The sequence below is a fragment of the Mastomys coucha genome, unplaced genomic scaffold (genome assembly GCF_008632895.1).
Source record: "Mastomys coucha isolate ucsf_1 unplaced genomic scaffold, UCSF_Mcou_1 pScaffold1, whole genome shotgun sequence".
In the NCBI taxonomy this organism is placed as follows: Eukaryota; Metazoa; Chordata; class Mammalia; order Rodentia; family Muridae; genus Mastomys; species Mastomys coucha.
In genome coordinates this window covers 90,743,512-90,753,634 of record NW_022196891.1, presented here as the reverse complement: position 1 = coordinate 90,753,634, position 10,123 = coordinate 90,743,512, and the positions used below count along the sequence as shown (strand labels likewise).

General features: G+C 46.3%; 1 long non-coding RNA gene across 4 annotated transcripts; it reads left to right on the top strand.

Moving 5' to 3' along the window:
• Positions 1–1,425: 1,425 nt before the first annotated feature.
• On the top strand, positions 1,426–9,569 carry LOC116069181. 4 transcript variants are annotated; one of them, XR_004109895.1, is made up of 4 exons: positions 1,426–1,506; positions 1,934–3,059; positions 3,887–3,954; positions 4,309–4,968. It is a non-coding gene; the product is annotated as an uncharacterized LOC116069181 (long non-coding RNA). The 4 variants fall into 4 exon arrangements; XR_004109892.1 differs by lacking the exon at positions 1,426–1,506 and having other exon boundaries at positions 1,560–3,059; XR_004109893.1 differs by lacking the exons at positions 1,426–1,506; positions 3,887–3,954; positions 4,309–4,968 and adding an exon at positions 8,462–9,569 and having other exon boundaries at positions 1,560–3,059.
• The last annotated feature ends 554 nt before the right edge of the window (positions 9,570–10,123 follow it).

Genomic DNA, 10,123 nt, shown 5'->3' with positions numbered 1-10,123 from the left:
TCTTATACATCTGAGAAACAGCTCTTGACATTCATTCTCTTTAAGATTTGGGATGTGGCTACCTCCTACAAAAAGCACTCATAGGCCCCGCCCAGAAAGGTTGTCCTCCTCCATGGGCTTCAGTTCTATGCTGCCTCTCCATACCTCAGGGTAGCTCTAAACCCTTAGGAGGTCTCCTTCCTAGGGGGGTTAATTCAAACAGCATCCAACCCTCTTCTGCCTATCCTCCCAGATTCAATTCAAAGGAACTTTCTCTGTGGACCCTACCCAGACCCTCAGCAATGGAAGGGAACTATTCCCTTTAGGGGATACTCATTGTATTGTATTGCTCTGTTTCTATGACTTTTCTCTTGTATCTAGGTCTATCTAGTTGGGAGACCCTAAAAGATGAACTCAAAGGATACAGAGTATCCACTCCACTTGTGGGATGAGATGCTGAGTGAGTGAATGGATGAAACGGGGAAAGAAAGGCATAGGAAGAAGGCATAATGAGCAAGAACTGACGAAAGGCAGTGAGAGTTATATTCTGGGAGACCTTGAATGGGTCAGTGAAGTCACATAGGTCTGGGTAGGCACACATCTTGACTTAATACTAGCTATAGAATTGTGCCTCGTAAGCATTATAAGCCTTTTTCCCCAGCTGTGAGAAGAGGTTGGAGTTTGTAGATGGCAAAGAAGATTTGGAGCAGGTCCTGTGAGTGAGTGGCTCTGGAACAGGGCAGGACCAATATGCTCTGCACACTCTGTTCCTTACTCTCCTGAAAGGGGAGGACTCTGCCTTTGCCCAGAAAGGGTCTTCTTTGAGAACAAACAGAAGACACCAAGCTTCCAGGATTCATTTAAAAAGACTTCTATATCCCTTGTCCTCCAGGAAAACTAGGCAGAAGGGAGCAGGAGAGGTGGTGAAGGAGGGGGAGGACAAGGAAAGGGGGAGGGGTGGAATGAATGAGTGGAAGTGAAGCAAGGTGGAGAGGTAGTTCTCTAGGACCTTCCCCAGTTCCTTCTGTCCTCCCAACTCCCTCTCATACAGCAGAGGCCCTCCCTCTAAGGATACGAAGGGAAGTGGGGCCTCTTGAGTTATAAAACCATGATAAGTCACAAGGTCCCTGAGGCTCTGTCCCTCCTCCGACCTTTTCCTGCAGCACCACATAGATGAATGGACAGGTACTCTGTCTGCTAAAAGTGTAAAAGGACTTTGATTCCTGCTCCCTACACAGCTCATGTACGCACACACTCATGCACAGCCTCCATAGCCCAAAGTAAGATCTAAAAGGGGACCTTTCCCTCTAATATTGGGGGGCTGTAATTTTCAGCCCAAGGTTGAGATAACCTGCTTGTTCTTGCCCTGGGCAGGCGGAGACCCCCACCTGACTACGGAACAATAGAAGAAAAAAGTTAGAATGCAGAAAGGCCTCAGAGAGCACGCCCCATGCCTCCTCCCAGAGGTGTGGTCCTGGGAGGCGGAGCCAGCAGTCGAGTCCTCTCTCCATTGGTTGGGCTCTGCAGGTAACTGAAAGCTTGGCCAAGAGGTGCATAAATAGAGAGACCGGTGCCGCCTCCTAGCCCCTGCCTTGGAAAAACCAGTTTCTCTTTTATTGTCTGTGGCCAAGCTCTACTTGGCTGAGCCTCTGCACTCCACCCCCTCTCTTTCCAGCTTCCTTGAGCCCCCTCGCTGCCACTTTCTCCTACTTTCCTATTGTCTTTTACTAAAAAGAGGACCACGTGTCTCTTTCTCAAGGAGCAACTTCTGCTCTGCCCAGGCCGCTGAGCTAGGCACCCTGTAGAGAATGGGCCACTTCTTCTAGTCCTCAGTTCTTGAGGGTAAAAGATCTTCCCAAGACTTAAAAATTCTTTTTTGTTGTTGTTTTTGGGTTTTTTTGTTTGTTTGTTTGTTTGTTTGTTTGTCTTGTTTTGCTTTGCTTTTCTTCCCCAGGATTCTTCAACCATCTTCCAGCTTGGTACTCTCTTTAGGACAAAAAAAAAGTATTATTTTTGCATCAAAGGCAAAGCTGAACCTGAGATCCGAAGGTATAGGTACTTCTATATACTTGCAGGTGAGTCTGAAACCTCTGGTTTGGGTCGGTGAGTGGCTAATCCTAGGGACTATAGGGCCAGAAGGGAAGAATGGAAAGGCCTTCTACACTGGAAATCAAGTATCAACTTCTTTCTTTGTTTTCTGGGGGATTTCTGAGCTGTTGGGTGGTAAATCTTGGTGATAATGGAAGTGGGTGCCTGGAAGCTGAATAGCAAAACTGCAGTTTTGTCTAATTTCCTGGGGACTGGCTTGACTAGAGGAATGTGTGCCTGCTGCCTTGTCCTGGGGTCCTGAGTGTAGCACATGCAAGACCTGCTTCTCTTCTGAGTTTCTCAAGTACAAGATGGTTTTTTTAAAAGACATTTAGGGCACAGTCCTGAAGGCATCTGGAAGAGCAGTCACTGGCTAAAACTTATTCACTAGCCCAACACGAGCCTTGTTGGTTCTCTGACCCAACCCAATACCGCAACTAGACAAGACAGCCGTCACTGGAGATTGCATTGGTAAGAGGCCTGCTGAGTGGGAGAACTTGACTACTAGTGATGCTCAGGGTGTATCAGGTCTCTGGATCCAGGTTGTAGATCAACTCTTCTTTCGGCAGCAGCTGCAGGTCGGCAGGAACAGAGAAATGTTATGAGGAGAGGCAAGACTTCCCTGAGCTGCCTCCTCCACCCCACCTTTCATATGGCCTCTTATCATTATCAAGCCTTTTCTTCTCTGGATTCCACTGGGAGGGTCAGGATCTCAAATGAGGATGAGTCTAATTGTGGACTTGAGGAGTCTGATGGGCTTCCTTAAGTGTTGGGTAAGGGGGGGCAGGGGAAGGGTTGGACCTAATACTGACCTTTTTACTTTCAGAACTGAGTTGAAATCCCACAAGAAGCCAAGACTCCTTCTAACCCAGAACTATCTCCCACAGTCTCCTGCCTTCCTTAGTCAGACCCAGCAGACCTGTGTCTTTCTCCCCTTTGACTAGGGAGTGGGTCAAAGGTGGTGTGGGGGCTTCTGTCGTCTTGATAACTCAGTAAGTATTCACTAAAAGGCTGAGGAGAAGATTCACTGAACCTCTTGGTTCTCTGCACACAGCACCCTCCCTTCTAGTGTGCCCTGTGCACACCCTGAGGAAGGTACCTTAGTTTGGACCCAGGAAAGTGGCATTCTTCCCTAACCCTAGCTAGAAATCCTTGCTTTTGTGTAAGAGTCTTTCTCAGAGGCCTGATGGCCTCAGGGCTGGATGGGAGAGGTGGAGCCTCTCTGTCAGGTCAGAACAAGCCCAGGAAGACAAAGTATTCCAAACAAAGTAGGCCAGCCCTACCCACCCCGTCTGCTTGTCTCTGCTTAGAGCAGCCTTTTATGAGGCTTACACTGAGCAGCAGACATGTCTGAACACAGCAGAGAGGCCAATGCAGCCCTGCAAAGCTCTTACTTGGTGACCATTTTCTTTTGGGCAGGGACAGAAAGTCCACAGGTATTACATGGCCTCTCAATGTAGCTCAATCTCTGAAAGCCAGTTATATGCTGGCCTCCCTCCCTTGACCTCCACCCTAGGCTCCTTGGAGAAGTCATTCTATACAGATCTGGGGAAAGATATATGACCATTAGAGTCTGCTTCCCCGGCTATGGAGAGAGGATCCAGAATTCTTCCCTCCACCACCAACTGGCTCCATAAACAGACCTGTTCCTGTGTATGCAGACAAGCAGAGTGGTTGCTCAGCTTATCCTGACTACACACCAGCACACAGGCCTGAACTGGGCTGTTAACGCCCTAGCACAGTGGCTTTTTCAGAAGAATACATGCTCCCCTGTATTCCACCCCTTGGTAAGCAAGGAAAGACCATGTGCTTTCTCTAGATATCACCAAACATACCCAGCTCTGGTATGGAACACACATTGAAGAGGAGAGCCAGCATCCTAACTAGGTATACAGAGAAGAGTCTCCACTTGGATGTATCTGGGGTGGTCCTTTATGGGCAAGAAACTACCTAGAGTCCAGCCCCAAACACAGCATTGACTGTACCACCCAGAACACTCTGAGGTGGGAGCATGAATGCTTGAGGGTTTGAGTATTCAGGTCCTCACCAGGTGCTGAATGAATGAGTGAATGAATGAATACAGGTATTTAGGCCCTGTAGGAGTGGGGTTGCAGGATCCTGAAGGTCTCCTTCAGGTCACAAAGCACTACAAGAGGAGGTTTAGTAGACAAACAGCCCCAGACAATCCATGGGTCCTCTTGTCCTTCATTCCACCGGAGTCTGTCTTATTATGCCAACCAGATTTCAGTGGAGTGAAGCTCAGGAGGCATGGAGCTGCCATCGGTGGACTGGAGCACAGCATTTGGACAGAGGCGTTCTGCAAAGCCACAGTCACCAAAAGCATCAGCAGCATGTGCTTTTGCAGAGGGATGGCAATGGCAGACAAGAACACACTGCCAATGATTGCTGTGTGCCTTTCTTCCTAAAACCAATGCTTCAGAAATGTGTACTTTCTGTACCTCGCAAAATTAAAAGTTGCCTATCTGCTGACAAGCCCTCCTGCCTCTCAGCCCTATGCTGTCAGTATCTTAAACCAGCTCCCTGTGGGCTTAAATCCCAGATAAACTCAAGGAAGTCCTGCTGCCTCCCAGCTTCGCTCTCTCCCTAGGGTTTCCAGGCAGGTAGCTGGGACATCATTTGCAACCAGCCAGGGACCCTATTGCCCTCAGACTTCCCACAGTGCCAGTAAGACCTGCAGAACTGGGGAGGAAATCCCCATTAAGATTATTTAAGTCTACTTATATTGTAATAAAATAAATGTAAAAAAAGATTTAAATGAAGGCAGATTCAGATCTTTCTGACACTGTACAGGATATAACTCAGCAGGCAGTGTAAATTCTGTAAAGGTTAATGCATTTAAACATATTTGACACATAAAGCTGCCAGATCTGACTTTAATCACTCACCAAGTGTAATTGCCTTTTCATGGGTCCCTCTGCACCAGAACATGTGCTCAGGCTCTGTAGGAATCTGGGATGGGATAGGGACAAATACTAAACTGTCAGGGTCTATGATTTGCTTTGATAGATTTGGCACTGACTTAGTTGGCTGTACACCCTGAGTGACTGTTGTGTTGGTTTTGTTTTTGTTTTAAATACCATATCTCTCCTTTAGAGAAAAAGATGTAGGATTGAGGCAGAAGACACAAGTCCAAAAGAAGTCCACTTAGTATAAAGTACCTGTCCAGGGAAATACTTTATGAAATTACCACTTCCTCAATGGAGGGGTCTTCTTGAGGAGTCACTTGGCTTAAAAAAAAAAAAAAAAAAAAAGCCAGACACTAAACAAAACCCACCTCTGGAAGAATCCCTGCATGGCTAAGCTCAATAGAGCCCATAGCTGACATTTCTCTTAGAAACTGATCACAGAGGCCACTTTGGTATCCAAGACCCTGTATCCTGAATGCCCCACAGTGGCCTTTTCACCTCCCCAGACCATCTGCCCCAAGGAATCATGAGCTCCTCACACTGAATATAAGGAAATGCATTTATTATAAATGTCCTGCTCTCCTGCTTCTATTAATATGAATGTCAAACTCAGCCCACACCTCTGTATACTGAGCCCCACAAATGGTGAGGAGACCAAACCACAGGCATTAAGAAAATGTTTACTCATAAATATTACATAGAGGATCTGACTGAGGGACCATGATAGTCTGGGTATTGAGCTAGCTAACTAGTAAATGCCTCTGTTTTGAGCTTTGCAAGGAGTCTGAAGGCTAGAACAAAGAAAGCACTAGGCAGACATGATGTGATATTCCCATGGGTGGCATTGCTTGAACCCCATAACTTGGGTTTTTCTCTAGAGAAGGAAACATGCCTGTGTGTTTCTATGTAACCCAGCTCACAGAGGGAAAAGAAACAAAGACTACAAAATAATCTAGGGCAGGAGACTCTAACTAAAGGCTCTGCACCACACACCTGAATCCCACTCCAGACCCAGCTCCATATTTTCAGCTATGACCTGGGGCTCTGCAGGTCTGGCACCGAGGTCTTAACAGCCCACCCATCTTCCCATCTAAACTCCCAGCCTCCTATGTCTCCTATGCTGGCTACAAAGTATGGCTCAGCACAGTGTTGAAGAAATAGTTTAATCAAAACACCCATGCAACTGCAGCAACAAAAATAATATTATCCAGCTTTCTGTATTCATGGTCTTTTATTGAGTAGAAAAGCAAATATCATTGAGCCAGACCCGAGTAGACAAATATATACAACCACTGGTAATTTAATATTTTGTGCTAATGGTATACACTGTAGATACAACCCAAGAGGAGTAAATTACAATCCTATCAATAATACATTGTGTCTGAGCTCTGGGTTCCCAGCACACATGAAAATGTATATTGGCAAAAACTCTCTGGATATTAAAAGCTGTACATATAATGAGGTACAGGATACAGAAGCTGGGGACCCCTTTAGCACTGAGTTCTGGACATCTGGAATGGGGTGGGGGATGGGGCAACAGCCCATGCTACCATTTCCAAAGCTGGCACTAAATGAAGATAACACACCACACCCTCAGCAGATCACCAGCTTTCAGGTCCACGTTCACATTGTTTCTTTAAGCCATGGGAGGTATCCAGTGTCAACAGTGAGGCTGAGGGGGCCCCAGAGAGCCTCAGAACAAATGGTAATACCTGAGAGAAAGACCACAGGCTATCCTTTTCCTGACCCAGCCTCTCCTAGATGTGCAGGATCTACTAAAACAAAGGAAGGTGGGGCTGATGACTTGTAGGAGCTCATCACCTGCTGGGACTAGCAGGACTTTTTAGAACTGTAAAAGTTCCAGCCACTACGGTTTAGTCAGCTAGACCAAATCCCTACTTTGCTACATGCTTGTGGGAGAAGTGTATGACAGTCTTGCTTCAGATTGAGGAAGTATTTCTGCTGTAGTAACATAAAAAATGAGGACGAATTAGGTTAATGTCTGCAGGAACACAAGTTAGTGTCACTGTCACACACTGGCCTTTGACCTTTCCTGATTCAAAGAATATTGAGGGCAGGTGGGGCCAGGACTTCTGGTCTTTTTTTTTTTTTTTTTTTTAAATCCAACCCTGGAAGAAGGAGAGCTTAAGAAAGGAGGGGAGGCTATGAGGGCTCTGAAGAAGAATGCTGTGACTGTAGATTGCAGTCTCCAGCTCAGAGATGAAAGGGACTGGTCAGACAGACAGACACCAATTCCCTAACAGAAATAGAGGCTCCCCAAGTTACAGTGACTTCTCCAGGCTTTGTGGAGAGATCCGACTATGCATCAAACAAGAACAAGGCAAACACTTCCTTTTGTCTACAGATAAGAAACAGCATCTGGAAGTCTCTTCACCTCCCCCACCCCCTTCCTTCAATCCTACCTCCCACCGCCTCTCTGAGAGTCTTCCTTTCCCAGTTGATTGTCAGATATCAGGGAAGGGTGGGACACCTGGTGGGAAGTAGGGGAATTACACTCAGGTGAACCCTTTAAGATGGAGAAAAAGCAAAGAGAGGTGCACACACACCCTGCACAGAAGCAACATAGCAACAGAATGACCTGTGGCAGAGAGTGACCTCAGTTTTGGCTCTGTTCAACTAAATCCGAGAAAGGTGTCTAAGAACAACTGTAGTGAGCCCATAGATGAACAAATACATGGGGTGACTAGTACAGTTGCCTCCTCATGTTGCAAGTAGATGCAAGCTCAAAGGACTCGCCAAGCTAAAGATCTGGGAGGAGTCTATGCCAAGGGAATCCAGGTGAGAGGTGCTCACTAAGGCAGATCTCAGTAATGCTGTGCCCAGCAGTAGCCTGCAGCCTCCCACAAGCTTCTGAGTCAGCATGTGAGTGGTTAAGAGAGGTCAGATTAGATCTGGTGCCAATTTGATCTAGCCACCAGACTCCGGGCCAGCCACTTAACCTCTTTGCGACCCAATTTCCTTATCTGTCAAGTAGGAATAATGACAATAATGTCAAGGGCCTGTGAAGAGCCAGACGCTTCGTGCTTCGTGCTTCGTGTCCATAGCATAATTTAATGCTCCCAGCCATTAGCAGATGCAATTGACATTTCAGGTTTATAGGTGACAAAGGGTGAGGGACTGGCATGAAGTCATAAGGCCTGTAAACAGTGGAGCTGGAAGTGAGGCCTGGGCTATCTGTTCTGGACTTGGTACTGGGACCATCACACCATCTCCTCACCTTATGCTGGTATGGGGATCAGACAATATGTGTGTGGGGGTGTGGATCTATAGTGTCCCCACAGGCCAGTGTAGAGACTTGGTCCTCAGTTCTGGCCTCTGGGAGATGCTAGAATTTTTTAGGGAGGGACCTAATAGCAGAAACTGAGAGAACTGGAGGCAAGCCTTGCCTTCCATCTCCCAGCTCCTCTGGAGTAAGTGGCTTTGCCCCACCACACCCTCTGTCCCAGATGACCTTACACACCTTTAATCTTCTGCTGGAGACCTACATAAGGACATTGGAAGAAGGAAGACTCTTTGCCTGCTTGCCTTGTGGGACTTGGCAACTGCTAGATCCTTGGACTTCCTTTCACAGCTGCTGCTGACCATTGTTGGGGAGTTGGACTACCAACTGTAAGTGATCAACAGATTCATAAGTTCTGTGACTCTAGAGAACCCGACTAATACACCCTCTCACCACGACTTCTCTCTCACTGCAGGCTACAGAACAATAAATCCTGTAACAGCAGAGTGAAAACATTTCCTCATTTGACTTTCTCCTGCTTTTTATCACAACGATGGAAAGCTAACATAGAGGCTAACATACACAGAAGAGCCAGCAAGTATCTGTAGAGTATGTGCACTCAAGAACGCTATCCACCATTTTTATCTCAGTATAAAGCAAAAACCTTTGACAAGCTTGTCTTGTACCTCTCCCCTACCCCATTCCCCACTCCTGTATGGAAGACTTAACCAGAGACAGCTCACTGGAAACCCAACTGCTATGGAGCACCATCTTCCCAACACGATGTATCTATCGCCCTCTGAAGTGTCAGAGCCCTGTGATTATCTGCACAAAGCTGAGTGCGCTTTTTATCAAGAATTTATAGGTACTTAATGGTTGCTATAGTAGGGGCTCATGGGATTCCCCCCTCCACCAGGATTTACAGACAGGTAACAGAAGTTATGGAGGACAGAAATTGTTTTCTTGAGTGGTCTCACTGCCTAAAGGTTGCCCATGCTTCTATACTAACCCCAGTTAAATTCATTGGTCACTAGGCTGCACTGGGGTAGAATCAGGTCTGGATTTCAGTCCTTGGAATCACACCTCTGTTTGCCAGTCTCCTCAGAAAAAAAAAAAAAGTTCATGACACCAACATTAAATTACAACATTACAATGTAACCAACGTTACAATGTAACTCATTTGTAATTCCCAAGATCCTTGGCATCTCCTCCTTCCTTCACCTTCCCTTTCAGGCTTCTCCTTCAATCTGTGTGTCCTGTGGGACAAGGCTTCAGAGTTTTCATTATGTCTTTTTCAAAGTAAGTATTATACAAATAAAGAATTAACAACTGTCTTTCCAGGGTAACCGCTAATTCGGATTTTCTTCAGGAACAAGTGAAAATACTGGATGCAGGAAAACTGCGGGGCCAGAGAGATGGCTCAGTAGTTAAAAGCTCTTGCAGGATTCAGGTTTGGGTCCCAGCAGCTACACTGTGGCTCACGACCATCTGTAATTTCATTTCCTGAGGATGCCGTAACCTCTTTTGACTTCCACAATAATCAAGCATATACACACACAAACACACACACACACACACACACACACACATCCGCGCGTACACAAAACATTCATATACATAAAATAAAAATGAAAGAAATATTTTTAAAAATGAACTTTGGTGATAAACTACTAAAAATAAGTTCTGAGCACACAAGAAAACTAGAATGATCAAGAGAAATGATAAAGTGAGAGATAGCAATTGAAACATCAGGGAGGCATGGTTCTGATGCTGAGGGTAGCTGATGCTGAGGGTAGCTGATGCTGAGGGTAGCTGATGCTGAGGGGTGCTGATGCTGAGGGTGCTGATGCTGAGGGGTGCTGGTACTGAGGGTGCTGATGCTGAGGGG